The sequence below is a fragment of the Monopterus albus genome, unplaced genomic scaffold (assembly GCF_001952655.1).
Source record: "Monopterus albus unplaced genomic scaffold, M_albus_1.0 scaffold178.1, whole genome shotgun sequence".
NCBI lineage: Eukaryota > Metazoa > Chordata > Actinopteri > Synbranchiformes > Synbranchidae > Monopterus > Monopterus albus.
This window is the reverse complement of record NW_018128058.1, coordinates 601,221-622,769: the sequence shown is the minus strand read 5'-3', so window position 1 is coordinate 622,769 and position 21,549 is coordinate 601,221. Positions and strand designations below refer to the sequence as shown.

Genomic DNA, 21,549 nt, shown 5'->3' with positions numbered 1-21,549 from the left:
TCAAAATCCATTCCCCTTACATTATTAATCCATGTTTCAGAAATAGCAATTATATTAAAAGAATGTGTAAGACTACTAAGATAATGTTTTATACTCTGAAAGTTTGCGTATAAACTTCTGCTATTAAAGTGAATTAATGATAATTTGTTTTCAGTCTTGACATTGCTGTTAAACTGCTCATCCATGTAATACTTGCAGTTATTTTCAGAGTTCTTAAAAAAGTTTTTTTCAGGGTCAAAATCATCGTCCGATTCATGATGATGCTGTTCAGTGTCTCCAATTGTGTTCAATTCCACTTTTTACCTGAGTGTTAATGAACTAGTGAGAAGGAAACAACAGAATGCAGGGTATGCTTTTGGGTGTCGACAGCCATCTCAGCTACCAGTCCACTAAACAAGAATCAAAATGAAATTCTTCAGATATGAGTGTTGGAAAAGTGAATACCAGGAGAACATCCTGTCCTGATGTCTGGCAGGAAACATTTGGTTTGATTTTATCTCTGATATATGTGAACCACAGATAAAAACTGTGATAACTGATTAAATATTTAATGCCAAACATTTAATGTTAGAACTGGCTGCTTTTCTCTGCCTATATCATTATAAATGTGTTATTAAGGCCTTCATTTGCCTTGGGGCTACTGTTCACAGCCACACATACAGTACTCAGGGTTGTGGCCAGGATTCTAGACGTAATGAGGGCAGGAGTCCAAATTCCCAAGTGGAATCTCAACCTAGGAGAAATCTTTGATAAGATACCATATGCATTTATAGTGTTAATGTACTACTCATTTCATATTTTGCTACACTACTGGATGCAAAAATATTCCCCCTACAGTAATCTTTGTGTAATTATAAACTCTAAACTCTTCCTCAGCATGTTAAACTCGTCAAAGTCTAACAAACCTCAGCATTCTCAGTGCATGGACTGCACTAGAGCAGACATGGACACAGCGTCTTTCAGAAGATCACAAGAGTCCTGTGTAAGATGTACTGAAACCAGACAGGTGGGAAGAAGAAGATGGAAGCGCTGTTCTCTCCTTGCAACACCACCACCCTGCTGTCCACATTAAATAAGAATCAAAGAGAAGACTTGACCAGACCGTTGCTCATTACCTGCCTCTTTGATGAGTATGTGCTTTCAAAGAAAAGAGCAAATTACGCAAAAGCACTCCAGGTCATTTTGCCTCTGTGCTAAGAGGTATGCCACCCCCTCTTGCTCAAAGTGAGAACACAGGTGGAGTTGGCTTCGAGCTCAGGTCACGTTCTGCCTGGACGACCTCCTGCCTGAACATCTGGCAGACTTTATGTAGCATTAGCAGAGAGAGGGGAGGGAGACAGGTGAGGTGCTTCGAGTCACTGTGAGCTGTCACTAATGACATAACACTTTAAATGTCCTGATGGGCCATCGCTGATGCTCCAGTGAGTAGCGACTATGAAACATCATCACTATTCAGCCCACATGGGTCAAACTGTCCAGACAGATGGGAACAGAGAGAGATCTGTGACATTAGCTGCTCAAAGACAGAAATGGACCCTGGAGGCAAATAGACCTCTATTAGCCAATTAGCTGCCATTGCTGGACTACAGGGGACAATGACATCTGGGGTTATTTTCTAGGCATGGTGTTTAACCTTATTATAGCCCTCTAGGATGTGATACACAATGTTCATTACCTCAGTGGGGGCTGAAATTTGAAGGTTGGCAGATGGATCACCATTATCTGATATTTGGCTTCATCTCTCAGTGAGGGGCACTTTCAAACGGTTACAGGTGTATCATAAACACCAACCTGCCACTGCTGTGAATCAACAGAAAACCAACTGTGTTATGGTTTGTGGACTTGCTTCCTTTTTGCTGCTTTTATTTTTGTTGGATTTCCTGTTTTGTGTCACCTCACCTACCCTAGATTTACCCCGGTTCATAATCACGATTCATTGTTTACACCTGCTGCTTATTATCCCCTGGTCTTCAGCCCTTATATACCTTCTTCTTTCCCACAGTCACATTCCTCTGTTCTCTTGTCACACCCTGCCGGTTGATCTGCCTATAATGTTAAGACTTCTACTGTTTCCTTCTTGCCTTAGTTACCATCTGACTGTTTGACCCTGTTAGATCTTGGACTCTACTGCTGTGGTGTTTTCCCAGCTTATGTTTATTTTGAGTTTTTGACATAGCTCCCCGACTGAGCAGTTTGATTGTGGTTTTACCTTTTGTCTTTTGTAAGTTTTGGTCGGGTTGAGCTTCCTTCATTATTCCTTATTTTTTATATTAAAGTTAAAAGAACTTTTCCTTGGCCAGGGTCTGCATTTTTTGGGTCCTACCTGTACTCATAATATAGCAAACTGAACTACTGAATTTTGACACCTATGATACAGCAAATGCCAAAAGTAAAATAATCAAACACTGATGTTCAAATGGAATGAGCTGGATTCCACTGTTACACATCAGATCACACATGACTTTTGACATGCAAAACTAAAACCTTAACTTTGGTCATTTTTATGCCTTCACTAAAGATGAAAGAAGAAGGGGGCCAGATAACATGTGGAGAGACAGGGAACAACATGCAACAAACAGCTAGCAGGTTCAAACCCAGCACCTTTTTGCTGTGAGGTGACGGTGTTGAGCCCTGCCGTGACCGTGCTGCCCTGCTGTTTTGAAGATTCACTTCCGCCATGATAAAGCGCTGAGACCAGGCCACAGAGGTGCCGTTCTGTTCTAACTTGAACCGAGACAGACAGGAAGCCTGTTATTGTAGCGCCTGCTTTGTAATGCTGTAAATACGTCTCTATCTGGACTGCTGAGGCTGAAAAGAGCAGAAGATTATGTCCTAGATTTTTCTAACCATGAATTATGCTTGGAGGACCACATCCTCGAGGTACAAACACTGCTACGACAGGTTTCACCCAGGATGCCTCTATTTCTCTTTTCTTTTCATTTGGTGAAATGAGCTTGGGGACAGCTAATGAAAACCTCAAAGCTTCCTGACTACACAAGCACACATTTTTCTCTCTGACTCTCAATCAAATGAGCAACTTGGTTCTCTGGAAGCAGAATCTCCATGAATACCTACCGCATCTTAACTGATTTTACCTGCATATTATGAAGCAAGTGCATGGAAGTCTAAGGAAGTAAAACATGTCAAGAGTCTGGGGATGAGTTCTTCGGGGGATGCAAATGAAGACAGAGATTCTTTTAACTATGCATCCACACACACACACACCCTAAACAGCAATTCTCTGTCAACAAGAGAGGGTAAAGTGGTAGACCATGAAGGAGAGAGAGCTGGAGAACAAGCGAGGCTTTGATGTGGAGAGATGGACGGGCACAAAGTATGACTACACTGGCATATTACCATCAGCTTCAAATATAGACAGGAAAGAGAAATAAAACCGGAGGAAGGAACCAAGATGAAGGAAATAAAAAAAAAAAAAGAGGAAAGGAGAGAGACTTATAGCTGATGATTAGAGGGTGAGAAGCTGCAGAAACAAGAGGAAGACAGAGGAAAACACTGGCTGCTATAAGAATTTTAAGGTCTTGCATTCACCCTTTTCACAGCAGGAAATGATTCAGCATGGTGACCAAGCAGCACTGAAGATTTCTGGTTCCAAAAGAGAAAGAAAGAGTTCTTGAACACAGAGTTGGTGTTCAAGAAGGAGCCAGCACTGAGAGTAACATGTTTGTAAAAACAGGGTGAACACTGAGAAACTAGTAGCTTTAGGATTAAATCATTCATTGAAGCAGTTGCAAACATGACACATGTACATAAACCATTGGTTACATCCATGTGGAACTCAAAGGCTCTGCATCATTTGACCACGTGAGGCTCACGACAGAAAAAAAACATGTTAAATTAATTAAAAGACCCAGTGGAAGTGACAAGGCTGCAGGGTTTGAAATGGGGGCTTAGCATTTCATACTCTGTCTTGTTGACACAATGTCCACACTTGTGTCGGATCCTCATCTGGTGTGACAGCGCTCATATAGAAGCCATTACACAAACATTTCCTGCGGGGCTGACCGCAGAGCGAGAGCTGCAGCTCAGTCTGAGCCTCCCACAGTCCCTGCAGGAGATATGTCAAGAGGAAGACAGGGAGAGATGTATAGGATGAAAAACACACAGAAGGGAGCTTGAAAATTGAGATTCAGTGAGAAAGAACTGCACTGAATAACAAAATAAAAGCACATAAAAATGTGAAGGACAACATGCTTTTCACACCCACAATAGTGCTGTTGCTGTATAATGAGAAGATTCCTTCTTTTCACAACTTCTCGTAATCAGAGTTCCTGCTAAACTACAAGGATTCGGGTGCATTGAAAATTACTTTGGAAAAGGAAAGAGGAGTTTGCCTTCAAAAGATTAACTTGGTGCTCAGCTAATCTTTTCATGGGCAGTAAATGAATGCAGCATCTTCCAGTATCTACTGCTGCAAACAACAACTCTTTTACCAGTTAATTGGTTGGTTTTGGGAAGTAATCTTGTCAAAGAAAATACAGAAATGTGCAGATCACATTCTTGCAAATGAGCCATTGTTAACATTTATTTTTCCAGTTGCCTGTTTTATGCAACAGTCCAAAACCCACTATTGATCCACTGTAGAAAGCTCAGCAGCTGCATTCTTAATACTTTGGAGAAGAAATTTCCAGTTCAACAACATTTATAGTAACAACACATTGTTTTCATTCATTCATTTACAGAGGGAATAATATTTATCATTACTTTTAGTGTAATTGTAACCATTTAAAGTAAGTACTGTGCGACTACACAACGCAAACGGTCAAACTTCAAGTCAAGACAAAATCATCTTGGCAAGGAAAATGTTTTCTGTTGATGCGGATGATTGACAACCCACAACCCCTAGTACTGCTGTTTATTATAACTTCTGGGAGCACTGTAATAGATATAATTTAAATGGCAACACGCGGCATCGCATCACATGATGCTTCAGAATATCCTGAAGCAATGACACGTGTCACACAGGTGTCGCAAGTAAAACAGTATTTACAGTAAAACACAGGGGAAAGATCTGGTCTGCAGCTTTTACAACAGTTCTTAAAGAGAGAGTGGGAGATGAGGTGGAGGATCAGAGGGTGAAAAATAACAATTTTATAAGCTCATATCCCAAGAAAAAAGAGGCAGAGAGCAGCTTGTGAGAGCAACAGAATAAACCCTGACAGGTCTAAATGAATGTTAGCCTTGGCGAGGTCTCAGAGATGAAGGTCTACATCTCATCACCTGAATAATTCACCTGCTGGGCTCCTGATTCACCCCACAGCCTCCGAGTGATATAACCTGATTCTGCTGCTGTCACTGCAACAGTCTCATCATGGTCAGGATGGTGGTGTTGGTCAGAAAAAGTAAAAGTCCCCAAGAGAAGAAATATGACTTTTCTATTACAAAGTCAAAACAGGATTGATATCCAGTGCTGTGAGTAGTTTCAGCCCAAGAAAGTAAATCTCTCTGCTGGGTTTCGTCCAAGCCGAAAGAACAAATAATTCTGAGGAAAACAATACTTTGTGCACAGTTTCTGACCTGATATATGAGCTACACCCAACACTATTCATCACGACTGGTTAATGGAGCCCTTTGCTGTCTTAGTTTAGATTACATGATTAATATCAAATGCGAAAAATACTGTTAGTATCACAGAGGCGTGATTGATGGTAGTTTGCTCAGTATCAAACTGTTATTACTAACCAATCCCTGTCCACCTAAAATATGATGTAATTGATCACTGTGGAACTGATCAATAATATAATTCAATTCTATGTGCAGATTTAGTGGATTCTAATTTAATATTATATTTAGGGTTGAGTGTTAACTAGTGGTGGAAGAAGTACCAAGATCCTTTACTTATGTAGCAAAACAATAATCTATACTGTATAAAAGTATCACAAGTAAAAGTGCTTGTGTTACAGAAAAAAGACCGTTAGCGACATAGTATTTTATATGATGGTGTTACATTGATAGTGACGCATTGTTCCTAAGAGGCAGCTCCAAGTAGCAGCTGTCACTAGAACTAGTTTTACTATTTTATGTACAGTTAAGTCGTTTAGTCCAGTAATTCCAGTAATTGTGAGACGATTAATGGGAGAGGAAGGAAGAAAAAACAAGTTCTGATACACACATTTGTATTTGTTTTTTGGACTTCTCTATCTGATCTATACTTTTTTGTACTGCACAATTTGACCTTTTGGCGTTGAACAACAGAAGAGGGGAAATGGAACTCAAACATCTGAAGGAGTCCAACTAAACACCACGGTTTTTGTGACTGTGCACAAGCCAAACAAGAATCACAAAATCCTTACTTCAACTCTTAAACCTGGCCACAGAGGTGAATCGTCACCTCTCTCACTCTGTGTTGAAAAAGCTGCTTCATAACAACTTAATACAGACAGTATTTATTGCATGGCTGTACAGGTAGATCTAATAGACTTGTAACTCTCACCATGGTTTGCTAATGTAAAGCCCTATACGCTGTGCTGAGAAAATCCCTCTCTATTAGCCTGTCACTGTTCTATCCTTCAGACTCCGAGGCTGAAATGGATGAAAGCCAAAAGTGCTAGTTAAACTAATATCACAATTACTCTTCTGCAGGCAGTTTATTTCCAAGCGAGCAGACGTTAAAAGCAGCATGAGATGAAACAGTGAGCTTGTGTGTATCAGTTCATTTGCTCCCTATAGTGTTGATCAAACAGCCCATGTTTTTATAACTTATGTGCCGGTTTGATGAACATGGCTACCATGCACATCAAGGATTTAGATAAAAGAGCTCTGAAAGAAAGAAAGGGCAGGGATGAGGCCAGAGCACATTTGATTTAAGGAAATGTTCATATGTTCAAACTGGACACTGCAGCCGTGCACACATTTATCATATATTATGTTTAAGCAAAAACAAAGAAGAGACATAAGGCCAACTGAACCCATTAATGTATGTTAATAAGGCTTAATTATTGCTAAATTGGAAGTGACTTCACTAGCAGAACTACCATAAACAAAATGGCCTCAAGAAGCAAACAAATGTCTACAAGGCAGAGATGAAGATGAAAACACACTTCGGCACTCACCACAACAATGGCATGTGTTTTTTTTTTTGCATCCAAAGAAGTTTCAGCTGCTCTCAAGAATAAAAATCATGACAACAAGGAGGAAGGAGGAAACTAAGTCACCAACTCAAACCGACGAGTGCGTCACTGACACGGTGTCAATGTGTAGTAAACTGTGAGGTAGCAGCAGCTGAATCTGCTGACCAGCCACCTAATAAATCATTTTGCTGCTCGGGTAGAGAGGGCAGCCAAAGTGATTAAAGTATTATCATTCTGCTTCATCACTGGAATAACATCAAGTGTAAAGCTCGCAGATGAAATCATTAAAAGCACGAAGCGACTCAGAAGGCTTCAAACAGACATTTCTTCAACCCAAACTTTTACCTGTTACTTGAAAAATCCTGAAGAGCACTAATTTGCATTATAGCATTACAGGGGGTTGGATTTTATCTGGGCTACAGCTGCTTATTTTCTCATTATCAGTTCCCATAGAACAAACATGACATATTCAAACTGCTATATTATATATGACAAGAGCCAAATGTCAGATCCTCACATTTGAAAAACTAGAACCACAGAAGGTGTGGCATTTGCTTTGACTGAAAAGATGAAGGATCCACTGGTCAAGTCATCAATATACTGTATTGACCAATCATTACATGCTCTAAGTTTCACTAATTGATGAGCACAGAGACAATTCAGAAACACTATGTGAGTCGCAGTTTAATTATGCAAGTCCTTTCATTGGTTGACAATATTTCCATTTTAAACTCTGTCCAAAAAAAATGACTTTTACAATCAATGACATTTGGAAGTTTGTTAGACCGACTATAAATTTAAATTGAAATAAGTTGGATGCAAAACATTTTTGTGAAGGTCAACCGTCATCTGTAAATGTCAGTACAGAAGAAGAAGTTATGGAAATTTTTTGAGTTACTTGGTTAATGAGGCTTAATGTTCTTCCTGACAGAACAGAAAAATGTGATTCCAAGTCTAAGTTTTCCTCAGAAACAATATTGTTAATCAATCAGACAAAAATGGGGAAACTTCTACAGACTTTTCTACCTTTATAAGCAATAGTTTTTTTTGTCTTTTTATGATACCAGCACCTTGACAACACTGTGCTTCAGCTATCAGCGCAGCCCAGAGAAAGCTTACCAGGCCAGGCAAAGCAAAAAAAAAAAAAAAAGAGTGTGAGCCAGAGAGTGTTAGGGAGTAGTGGATTCAGTTGTCAAGAGACATAACCGAGACCAATGCTAAGCCTGCATTCAGCGGTGATGAGGCTCGACATGCGTTTTTCACAGAAGCACAAACTACTTGACATTTAGATGGACCTTTCCTCCTCGCTGCTTTTTTCGCCTGATGTTGGTAGAAAAGGAAAAGAGCAGGAGAACACCTCAGTTCTGCAGTGGCAGAGAGGAATGAAGGGCTGGTGCAAGGGAGTGGGGGCAAGGACGTGTGCAGCCCAGCCCAAACGAACCCATCCTGTGTGCAATCAGAGTGAAGCGCAGGAGGTGGAGGCTCCGGCAGCATGTTAATGAAGGTTTCCTCTGTTTATCAGCACTTCTCATGAGAAGGCAAATTTTACCTCAGATGCCAAAAACACAGTGTTTGGTTCAAGTCTCTCCGATCCCCCCTGTCAAGCATCAGATATCTGACTCTCTTTAAATGGACTGAGAAGGGCTAAGCATCCAAACGCATTAACATTCCTCCCCATTTTTTATTTTCATACTCATTCCTCCACTTTTTCACTCACTTTCTCACCTCTTTCTCTGATTTCTGTCCATTTCCATTCTCTCATTCTCACCCTGTCTCCCTCTTTGCTAACAGAAATATTCACACACTGGGTCATACAGTGCTTGTCAGAGCTTCACAGACCTTTTCATCACAAAAGATTTGCTGAAACTGGCTGCACTGCACCAAATGTGACAAAGCCAGTAGGTAAACAAGGCAGCAGTCATTAAACAATGCACTGTGGTAAAGGTCTAGCCTTTAAAAAGCATGAACAGAATGCCTGCAATATGACTCATAAGACTCCAAAACTCTTAAAGCAAGACTATGCAACTTTAGAGAGGAAGAACACCATTTTCCTGTTACAAATTAAAAGTATAACTCATGAGCAATAAAACGCAAGGTTGCTCAAGTCAATACACCCAGGGGGTTTGTTGCTACATCCTCACTTGGTCTGGTGTGGTGCTTACGATGGCTAGTGTTAGCAAACTTTAAGAAAATACTGCTGTACAATGCACATTACAGAATCACTTCACTGACTTTATGGCCCAATCCCATTTCTTATGCTTTATCTCTACCCTTGTTTTTGAGTTAACCCTAAACAGAGTAACAAGGAGTAGTGGTTGAACTCTTCCCCTATGGAATGGGACAACCCTTTAAGAACTCTACGCATGTGTCATTGGTAGTTAATGACTGAGGTTAAGTAAGATTTTTGAATCACACACTGCCCTCTTAGCTGTGGTGATGTCTCTTGTGTGGGCTATGAGCACAAGCTTGTGGTTTTCCACAGCAAATAAAAAAAGAGCAAGGAAAGGAGTATGTGAATATTTGACACCAGGAAATGTTGGTGGACTTGTCTGCCTGTCACCTGGTGCAGCGGTGTATTTCCCTAACATGTTTTTAGTCGTGTTTGAACAACAATGGCTGAATGAATCTGTGGCATGGAGGAACAAGCTAATCCAGGATTGTCAGCTGACAGACATTAACAGCAGGCAGAGGCAATTTGTTATCAGCTTTGGTCTCTGTATGAAGATTGTTGAATGTACTATTAGTATAGAAAAGGCCCAGCCTTACCTTTTAAGGTGGTGACCATGATCTACAGTGTCACCAGAAGCAAGGCACCTGCTGACTGTCACTTCCTGTCACTCTGTCTCCACTCATTTCCCGTCTTTCTACACGAGACGGTCTAATAAAAGCAAACAATTACCAAAAATACTTCAAGGACAATACATCAGGATAAGCGGCTACTGAGATTCACCTCTTTTGGAGAAATATGTGTCTTGATTTTGTACCTCAAGAGAAAACGTGAGCCCAGCTTTGCCTTCTGCACAGCCAGTTCATCTTGAGCTGTCTGCTGGTGTAAATCAGCCTCCACTATCCAGGCCAATCAGTGGCGCAAACCCGTTTATAGTACTGAACGTCTAGACATCGTTTCACACACTGTTCCTAGATCCCCAGGCTCTCACAATAAATAAATCAAGGTCCTCTGTCCTGTTCTGTTTGAGGGCCACTATTTCCTTTCCTTCTGCACATACAACCGTACTGGCAACCAGAGAAGAAAAGGGACAGGTGTGTTTAGCATGGCCATGTTTTCATGATATATAAACTGCCCAAAACAGAACAGTCTCAAGAACAACACCCTAAAAACCCTTTACCTCTAACTGCTGCTTGTGTTGATGACAGATTAAGTTTGCATTTCCATATGATGCAGGTGAAACTGTCATAAAAAACAAATACAAAACTTCAAGGAGGAGCCTGTTAACTGTGGATCCACTGCAGCCAACACTAAGAATGTTCAGTTTATGTTTCTGGCCGTCTTCCTCTCTGCTTTTTGCTTCTAAAAGCAGCTTCATTTTCCTTCATCCACATCTTCAATAGACATCTCTTACCTTCCGTCTGCTGCCAACTAACCTGCCTCCTCCCCTGTTTCATTTGCCATCTATTTTCTCCCTTGTTGCTTGTCCAGTTTCATTCAACTTTCTCTCATGCCTCTTCTGTGTGATATAGACACACACTCATTCATATACACTTGTCAGGAGAGGGCCAACACACACTGGTACCTGATCACTAGTTTGTTTGCTTGTAGCTTTTGCTAAATATTGAAAAAGTCAATTCTGATTTTGTGTTTGGATGTTGCACTTTTTCAATGTGGAATTTTATGCTTATATAAAAACTTGGAAGTGCACCACTCTCAAATAAACAGCTAAACACATGCAAAAAGAGCTAACTTGAATTTAGACCACACACATTAACAACCTTTTCAACTTTTAAAAAACTCAACAATATATTTAAAATAGGTTTTCAGGCTGGAATTTGTGTGATGGATAAAGAACAAAGTCCTAAATTTGATGATATTCCCCTCCTGCAATGTGGACAACAAATGATTAAGCGCCGCTACAGAAATGATCTTACTGATTTATAGGTAACTCCATCATTTCATATTCAGCCACAGTCTAAAATATATTGTTTACCATCAAAGGAGCTGCCAGAGTAAAACAAAGATAAAATCAATTTCATTTTTATACACCTAAAGCTGAACGAGCTACAGTAAACCGTCAAATTAAATGTGCTCATTTCATTTCACAGCAACAGCAGCTGTGTATGCTCGCGATGTTTTATCTTCTTTCCTATTTCCATTAGACTGATATGACTGCTCATTTTTGTTTGTTTTTCTTTTATATCTCCTCGTTAATGACAGCTGCTTTGTATTATGTAGTATTCTCTCCTTCTAATGAATATACAATACAAATATTGTTTGTTGGAATACTTCCTCAAAAACTATGGGGACTAATCGAAGAATCTAACACAAACAAAAACACACAGCAGTGTACACGCAGATATACACTTATTCAAATGAACAGCAAACTGAACTCTGTTTTGTCCGAGCGCAGTCGTAATGCTACCATACATCTTGAGCATCAGCTTATTGGCTCTTCTGTTGGTCCCAAAACACAGATGGTATTGGTTTATGCACAGCAGCTGACCTTGTGGGAACTGACCCAGGCCTCTGACAAATGAGTCACAGCCTCAGTTTCTGTTGGGAGCTGCTATTAAACAGGTCTGTTTACCAGGTGCCAAGGGTTAGAGACTGCATATGTCTGTCTTTGTAGGACAGGAACACGTGTTCATGTTGCGCTTTGTTGAAAATGTCCCTGATGGCTGAGGAGCTCTTTTCATCTGTCAGGGAGGGGAGAAGGTGAACGTTGTACAAAACAGAGAGAAAGCAGATAATAGAGAAAAAAACGAGATTTCACCAAACTCCTAAAACAGTAATTGGGATGGAGGTATTTATATTCCTGACAGTGGTGCCACTTTACGGTGCTGCGCCAATCTTGACAGTCTGTGAGAAAAGTCTGGATGCCTCTGAGCAGAATATCTAATCGTTAGAAGAAGCAAAACAGCAGCAAAACTCAAGCTGCCATCAATGTTATTACCTGCCCCAACAGCCCAATGCTGCTGTTTCTGCCTCTCTTCTCGAGTGGCTCTCAACCACAAGACAGACATAAACCGAACTGTAACAGAAACTCAACTCCAAAACGCCTTTTAGCTGGGTTCATTCATGCATAAATCCTGCTCACAATAAGTTTCCAACAACATGGGTTGGCCCACTTTTACCGTGCAGAGCCAGGCCAGCAAGAGTTTGCCTCTGTTTCCATCTGTTAGTAACAGCAGGGGGTAATCATGCTGACTTTTGTCAGCTGCCTTGCTCAGCTAGCTATGCAAAAATTGCACTTTGTAACATCTAATCTCCACGTAAGACCTGGATTCTGTGATGCAGTCTGTTTTAACTCCATTTAAACACTTAACATTAGCTACAGTAGGCTTAGTCTGAACCTACAAAGAGCTGTTGCTACCAGCTCCAGGAGAGCAAACACAAACAAGAGAGAAAAATCTGCAAAGATAACTTCACTGTTCATATTTACTCGGCCGTGTTTGGTATTTCCAGTCCAATGATTTTTTTTCTTTGTAGTACACATGTGCCAAAGCTAAAACAGACAGTTCATTCAAGGTTTCAGTTTCCCATAAATATTGGAGTAGGCAGTGCAAACAGGAGAGCTTTGGATGTTGGATGACAGACACATGACTGTTGGCAGAGCTGGAGGAGAACAGGCCACATATCACTGGCATGTACCAGGATATGATGCTCCCACTGGCACAAACATACATTAGAAATGACGCAGCACAGACTTGTACAACATGTCTGCACAACCCACACAAACTCACACAGATAGGTAGGACAGCGCGAGAGGTCTGTCTGCATGAAGGAGGCGTTCTCTCATTTCTCTGAAGCAGACAACGAAGAGAGCGAGTGGACAGAGGAGATGAGAGGACAAAGCCACTCTCCAGAAGTGGAGCTCTATGACAAATGTGAGCTGAATGTCTAATGGCAACCAGACCAAGACTTCCTTTAAGGCTTCTGAAACGCTGCAAGGTGCAGCAAAGTGAAATGGCTCTCTGAAGAGCAGCTGGAAGGAGTTTGCTGATTATTTCCGGCTGTTCGGAGCAGACGTTCCACCACAGAGAGCTGGCTGTCAGCTTCAGAAAGCCAGAAATGAGTGTGTCCGCTCAGACTGACAGATAATAAATGTAGAGGTTAAATATCAGGGATGTGTACAAGATGATGAGCCAGTTTAAAACCATTGTACAATAAAGTATTGATTTACCCTATAACATGGCATCGGCCACAAAGAAGGTAATATAGATTAAAAAAAAAAGAGAATTAGGAAAATATAAACATTTTCATGTTTTGAGATGACTGATGTGTTAACCGTGGGATACTAATATCGTTGCTTCAGAACATCTGAATGGGGTTAAACTGTCCAGATAAAACGCCAGAATTTGGTGTATTGTTCCTACACTTAAGGCCATAACATATGATTCACATCATTTTCATGCTCATCCAAACATTTAGTGACCCCTAGTGCTCTACAGATGGGGCATTGTCATTCTGGAAGAGACCATTTATTCAGGTTGTTCCTTTAATTCTGCTGGGTTTCCACTAACAAGCAGTTTACTTCCCTTAACCATCACCAAGCACAGCCTTCAGGGTTGAAGCAGAATCATCCTGCTTTGTTTTTCCACTGTATTTTCCTTCTGTCAGTCTCTGTTTAGAGACGGGCTGCAGCTCTCATATTGCCATTAACTCAAGTTACAAAGCTACACACCACTTCCTCTTCTGAAATGGAAATATCTGGACATCTTTTTCAACCCTGACAGCTGTTGAACAGTACTTAGCACTCAATTTTCAGAAACCGTGTCATTCTGTGTGAAAATAATATATTTTTACTCTGCAAATTGATCAACACATAGTCTGTATTTTCAGCTACTGGCTGGTTGGATTAAGGTTGAAGCCACAACTTGGGAAACTAGTTAAAACAATCTTTTTGTTGTGCAGGAAACTGAGTATTTTTTCATTCTGATGATTAGAAGAATCTTGGAGTTTCTCAAAAAATAAATGAACTGCTAGGGTTCAGAAGAACCAGAGGCTTAGCTCTGTGATTGGAATGTAATAGTAACAGATGAGAGGCACAAACTGAGGTTAGCTCCTGAAACTCAGGTGTGTGAAAGCATTTAAACAAGCTACTAATACTGTGGTTTCTCCAGAGAAAACAGTCTTAGTCTATCATTTATGTGCAGCACAAGTTCACAGTGTACATATGGTCTTTGGTTAACAGCACTGCTGCTGCTCTGTACCTATGATCCCATGAAACAAACACAACAGTAACAGCAGCATCTCGTTGACACTTAATGGTTCAGCTATCTGTGCACGTTACAAGCATTAGAACTGGTTGAGCTACAGTGCACTTAGCTACAATGCACATTTTAACTGTGTGGGTATTTACAATTCCAAAATGCAGTTCTTAGCAGTGAAAATGCCACGTGTTGTCAAAATAATTTGCATCAGAAATGTTTACAGAGTGGCTTGAAAGGTTGCACGGAGATTTAATCCATATGATTGATTATCTGACATTCCAATGTATACGAAAATATATTACAATTAAAAATAAATCATGAGAAGTAAACAAAAAAACCATTAAACGAGTAAATGTAGTGGAATATTGTTAAACAAGTTCAAATAAACAACAAACATTTTCCACAAACCATCTTTTTTCCAGTTTTCCTACATATGGCAACAGACTCCTAATATAGCACTGACTACAGTCCTTCCACCTTGTAACTGAGGAAACATCTTTACCCTGGCACCTGAGACCCAGAGGTGGAGTGCATAACTTCTCTGAGACCAGGGGGACATTACATGTTATTTAGGCTGATTATATCAACTCTTTGGTCATCATGACTAAATTTTAAAGGTCAGACAGAAACAGCGGTGGTGTGCTGTGTGGAGGTGTGACAGGGTTAAGGGCTTTAATCATGTGCTCATCAAACCAGTTGCAATCATTACAGTAATATGACACATGACTGTTTTTTATGAGTCACACGTGGCCAAGATGTGCTCCTCCGCTAAAAGCCGGTTAATGGCTCAATAATCGCAGGAATGTCAAGAACAAATCCTCACATTCATACCTGCTTTGGTTTCATTACCATCATCCCAAAAGAAGACTGCGTTTTTCTTTATACAGAAGCAAAAGAAATCAGATCTGGCGGTTGCATGGCATGTGAAACCAATCATATACTGTATGTACACAACTGTTGTGTATGTGTCCCGAAACAAACTCATTACCGAGTGTTTAACTTCCAAGGCCAAGTTCTTCTGTGTTTCTTTACAACAAAACAGTGAAAACAAATTAAATGCCTGTTCGGTCTTGTTGTGCCTCTCCTGCCTTCTGTTCCTCAAAATCGAACATAACACTCTACCACCTGTGCTTGCTGCAAATTATCCTTTTCCACTAGGTCTCTAAATATCCAGTGTCTAATGCCTGGGTCCCTGTGCTGCTAAAGGTAGCCAAATAAGATGTCTTGCTCCATCTGGGAGTTTATTGATTGCCAGTCCTTGAGAAAACATTAGATTTTGCAGCAGGTGGCCCAGGTAGGTAATGTGTGCTTTAATAATCTTTATGGTAACGGTGATTACGGGAATGAGCTTATAGTCTGACATACCTCCACAGACCAGCACTGACATCACGTCTGTCTCCATGGCAATGTGGAAGAAACGTAGGCTGCTGGTGTCTGGAAACAGGCCGTGTCAGGAGAGCAGCAGAGACGGAGATAGAAAGAAACAGACAGAGAGAAAGAGAGTGTCGGAAATCCTCTGGGGGACGCGTGAAGGAACATAGTGCCAGAAAGCTACCACCACCGAATACTAATATACAAGGCTATAGATGGACAGGCAAGCACGTGTGCGCACACACCAGTCAGCGGTGTGCTTGCTGCCATGGTGTCTCTCTCAGTTTTGTCAACAGTCAGTCAGTATCAATTGAAAAACTGCCTTTGAGCACAAATGTCACCAGAGCCAACAGTGACATTAAAGTCTATTGGACTAAAGCTTCAGACTGCTCCCTCCACTGAAAGGAGAGAGGGAAGCGAAAGACAGAAGGGCAGGGAAAAGGAAAACTGATGAATATGATAACCTCTTCTCAGGTCTGACATACAGAAGGGTGACAAAGAAAAGGAAAAACCAACATAAAGTGTTTCAGTATGGTGCCACTACAACAGCTTCAGTGCATTGATTCTCCGACTCTGAACTCTTCTGGAGGGATGAAGCCCGTTCTTCCAAATGATATTCCCTCATTTGGTGGCTGTTCAACTGGGTTGAGATCTGGTGACTGTGAAGGCCACAGCATCTGATTTATTTATTTGGGTTGTTCCTTTAACTTGTCACCCACCTGTGAAATTGACATCACTCTCTGTCAGTTCCCCATCAGAAGGCTGTAGTCATTTTGTTTAATCAAAAATCTTCTTTAAAGTCTTTCAAATGTACCATTTTATTGTCTTCAGCCTTCAAACTGATTGAGGAAACAAAAACAAAAGCCAATAAATATGTTTAAGTGAGTACACCCTTCAGTCAGTACTTTACAGAAGCACTTTTTTGTTGATAAAAGCTGCGAGAAAATCACCTTCATTTTTACAGAAAGGTTGACGCTCATAAATTTTTCCGAAGGCTCCCCTTAAAGTCTAATTTAATCATTTTGAAAAACAACAACCCTGATTCTGCAAGCGTCCTGTTATCGTTGTGCTTTGTGTGGGTTGAAGATGAATGGGTAAAGAAATGTGAGAGCAGTGCAGCTATTGCAGATTCCAGAATGCGTTCTCACATGGAAATCACCAGCTGCTCTCACTATCGAATCCGTTTTCAGCAGACATCTGAAAAAGTGGAAAGCAGACGCTGTAATTCTGACCATGCATTATTTTCAATACACCAGTACAATAATACTGACTCAGTACAGCCTTTGCGAATGCTGTAAATGTCAAAGTCCATAGGCTAAATGTTCAACCTAAACTCAGACTCATATTATTTTCAAATATAAATGTCACAGTATACGCCTTTGATATTGTATCTATGCATATAATATAGATCTGAGATCTAATGTCGCTCCCACAGGTGGATGGACAGCAAGAAAAACATTCCTTAGCTGATATAAAGCCATATCCCCAACTGATTTCTTTTTGTACAACACTCACAAAGAGAAAAAGTTGGTGCCAATCCGAGCTGACATTGGGTAGAGGCAGGGTCCACCCAGGACAAGTCGCCAGTCTCTCACAGGGCTGACATGTGGACAAACAACCACACACACTCACTCATAGGAGAAAATTAAAATTGCCAATCAATCTAAACCGCATGTCTTTGGACTGTGGGAGGAAGCCGGAGCACCCAGTGAGAACCCACACAGGCACAGGGAGAACATGCAGACTCACATGACGCACACCAAGTTCCCGGGTCAGCCAGGTTCGAACTCAGAACCTTCTTGTTGTGAGGCGACAGTGGTGCAATCACAGACATTCCTATGTGTATTCTCAAGTGTCAACAACTGTGTTGTCGTGGCAAATTCACAGCCCCTTGTACAATCCACACACAATAATGAGGCATAGGAGCACAAGGCAATGTGATATGAAAGCAGCACACAGCCATAATACAAAACAACACTCCGCTCCACTAGTCTGGATTAACTATGCTCCATGCACTATTGATAGAAGTCAGCCACAAGATCAGTGCACACCAAACACAGGTACCAAAACGGGATGCAGAGTGGTTAAGAGCCGGGTTGTAGTGTTTAAGTCCATGACTCAGAGTCAAGTCCGACTTGATCCCTGATATTCAGGACTCTTGACTCAACTTGGCCTCGAGCACTGAGGACTCTGATTTGAGCTTCGACTACACTGAGACTTGGAAGTTGAAGACAAGGACTCACTTTTTTTGTTTTTTTTTGTTTGCAATAGGCCATAATTGTCAGGTCCGCTCGGCCCGACCTGCCTCTCTTTCTTTTTCCCTCTCCTGCTCCTTTTTTGCGGGATCAACGCCTCATCTGTGTCGCATCAGGTAATTACTCGTGGGTCGGTGCGCACACCTGAGGCGTATTCCGGTGATTTGTTGGCTTCCTTATTTATACCTCTGGCAGACGCTCCGCCGCAACATTGCGACGTGTAACATACTATACTTAAAGTAAGTTATACAACTGTTGTGTCTGACCCGCATATTTTTAGACGTGTGTAAGATGCTACGCTGACAGTCTCTGTGCGTTTTGGCTTGACCTTATCACGCTAATTATGCGGTTAGCAACACAGAAATATGTGCTTTGTCTTCCACGCTGACAGTCCCTGTGCTGTGGATTGCATTGTTTACGTTGGTTCTTTTTGTTCACCTGTCCGTTCTCATCCTCCTGCTATTCTAGTTCCTGTCGTTAGTTTGCGTGTTTACCGTCCTGGTCTCCTTAATCATCACTGCCCTTCCCTTGTTGTATGTATTATGGACCCTGTTTTGTTGTCATGTTTTTATTCCATTAAACCTCCTTTTTTGTACTAGCACCTGGGTCAGCCATCTTGAGTCCAACCCCAGTTCTCCCTCACCCTCCTGGTGAGGGGGACTAAACCACAACAATAATAAGATATTGATTGGTACAAGATATTGAAACCTGTTTGCCCACACTATGCCGTATCCCTCACACTTCCATCAAAGCGTACATGCATACATACTACTATATTGCTTAGTGTTCCACATACTATCCAAACCCCTCTCATTTCAAGATCAAGAAGCTTTATTGTCATTCCACAATACAGTGGACTGAAAAGTTGTTAGGTAACATAAAGCACACACTTAAAAGAACACACATACTCAAACAAGAGATCATCTTAAAACAGATGATGGAATACTGAAAGTTAAAGACAAGGCATGACAATATAAATGGTATAGGATTAGGGCGAGTCTCAGAACCTGAGAGGCTGCGATGCTACAGTGATGTGCTACATGCTATGTCCAGGGTAAAGACAAAATCTGCAGCAGTAGTGGGTTTGTTTAGTCTCAGTGGTGATGAGGAGGTTTGTAAAGCATGAAAAATCAATGTCAGTGCGTTTATATAGCATAGCAAGCCTTCTCTTGTGCTTGGTAATTCAAGTGGGTGTGTGCGGCTGCTGAAAGCTTCACACAGAGCGTCTATCCCACAAGAAGATATACATAACACTGAACAAGAGCTACATTTAAAACCAGCATAAAAGTAAAAAAAAAAGTTTTTGTGCATTACGCAACATATGACATGACACGTTTTCTACAGTGCTGCTCTGTATTCACTGATTTTTCTACAGGATCAAAGTCTGGACTCCACCGGGGCTGTTTCAGGAAACTCAGCTTCTTTTTGTCAGTCATCTGGCTGGATTTCACTGTGAGTACTGGCAGCTTAAGAAACGAGGATTTAATGGCAGATATTGGGCAAGTACAGTAAGAATGAAAGAGATTTATGTTTAGATTCAACTTGAATGTATCCACACAAGAACCCTGACACATGCTGCACAGAAAAAAAAAAGAGGCCAGTCTTGGCTTAAACCTCCAGAAGATTCATGAGGAAACCCTCACAATGTGATCTCCTTGTGTATTTCTCAACAGCTTTTACCTTTTTGCGCAATAAAGTCACCCAACTAAATATAGGTGGGGGTGGGGGGTCAGAGAGGGTTAGGAAGGAGAGGAGGCAGAAGTAAAGCACTTTCTGGTTGAGCTCAGTTTGAATTAAATCCACATTTTGGAGGAAAAAAGGCGGAGATGGAATGAGACAAGAAGAAGGCGAGACAAAGGAATAAAGGAGCACAGCATAATTAGCTGAAGCACAGATTGAGCTGAGGATGCAGAGCAAACTGGAAACAGTGGCCTGCTTGGTGTCACATATTCTTTGACTGCAGCACATTCCCCCCACTTTCAGTGATTTTTACCTGCACTCAGTCTGTTATTTTGCTCCCGATATCAGTAGGCTGTAAACAGTCTCTGAAGTTTGAAGCGTGATGTTTCCATTTCTAGGAGGGAGGGAATGTTGAATTCAGCAGATGGAGGCTGCGTTGTTTCCGTTTAATGCACCAAACACTTTGGTTTGTTCATCAAAGTGCTCTCTGCAGGCTGTCTCTTCTTCTTGTTCACTTCTAGAAGCACTGAGACATTGATTCTGCTACTCTGTTAGCCTTTCTTTATAAAAACATCATCTCCTTCATTTTGAGTTGCTGCACATTCATGCACATTTGAATGCTTTTGTGTGGGTGCACGAATAGTATATGCTGTGCATATGTCTAGGTAAGTAACTTTTTATATTCCTGCAGTAAGGCTTCTTGTATATGTGAGTGCATTTACTGTCAGTGTTGTTCCTTCCCAGACACAATGCGTGTCCACCTAATCCAGTCCCAGTGCTCTAATTGGCTAACAGCAGCCATTTTCTCTGCTCCAGGGAGCGTGGAGATTAGGGGGAGTGTGTGCTCTGAGCTGCCCAGCGCCTAAATGAGTCATGCTGTGGGTACAATGTCCCTCAGAGGGATAAATGGAACACACCCACACACACTAAATCAAACCAGTGAAGAGTTTGCCAGACTCGCCATAAGACTGCTGTGCTAGAATCCACATGCACTGTAATTGAAACATGTGGAAGTATAATAACAACTAGGCAGCACTAAGAGAGCGCAGACCTCAATCGAGGCAGCTTAGTTCCCCCATAATACCATTACACCTAAAAGCAAGTTTCGCAGGATAGTGACATACTGTCCAAAGCTAGCAGTTTACCAGATTGTAGCATCTCAGCTTTAGCAAAATGAACAAGCTACACAGTGAACAGATTATCTCAACAATTTACATTGACATGAACAGTTGCTAAATAAAACAAACAACTCGATAAATGTCCCATGCAGACTGAGATACACACAGCGCATGTCATTTGGATACATGTGAGTTGACTTTAGAGTCCGTTTTCCAGCATTCCTCCTGCTCCACTTACTAGCTTCACTCATCTTCGCTCCAAGTGCTCAGGATAGAGCCGCTCACTTTCACCAAAAGGGGCCCACACATATTGTATAGCCTTTCTAACACTCACAATGGTGAAAAATTCTTTAAAAAAATTCCAGGGTCCAGATGATGATCCAGATCAGTACCAAAATGTGTGTGATTCTTCTGCAGGCCATACCCTAGCTCTGTCAAAAATCTTTATCAAAATCCATTCATTACTTTTTGAGCTACGCTCTGAACAACACCCTTGGTGGAGGTAATAATTGTAGTAGCAGTAGTAATATAGTTTACAGATAAAAAGAAAAGAACACATGCATGTACACACACGATGTGTGCCCATCTACATGTGTCTGACCAGCCACATAAGTAGACATGCACACGCTCAAAAGCACTTACATGTTGACA

The 21,549-nt window shown here is 41.2% G+C and overlaps 1 protein-coding gene and 1 long non-coding RNA gene across 14 annotated transcripts in view; one reads left to right on the top strand and one right to left on the bottom strand.

Moving 5' to 3' along the window:
- The window catches only part of magi2a (membrane associated guanylate kinase, WW and PDZ domain containing 2a), a 201,103-nt gene that overhangs the window by 95,883 nt on the left and 83,671 nt on the right, over positions 1–21,549 (bottom strand). The window lies entirely within an intron of this gene.
- The window catches only part of LOC109969705 (uncharacterized), a 7,023-nt gene continuing 3,665 nt past the window's right edge, over positions 18,192–21,549 (top strand). For both annotated transcript variants that reach the window (XR_002276294.1, XR_002276295.1), the window contains exons 1-2: positions 18,192–18,216; positions 19,476–19,552. This is a non-coding gene — a long non-coding RNA (uncharacterized LOC109969705). The remainder of the gene's footprint in view (positions 18,217–19,475; positions 19,553–21,549) is intronic.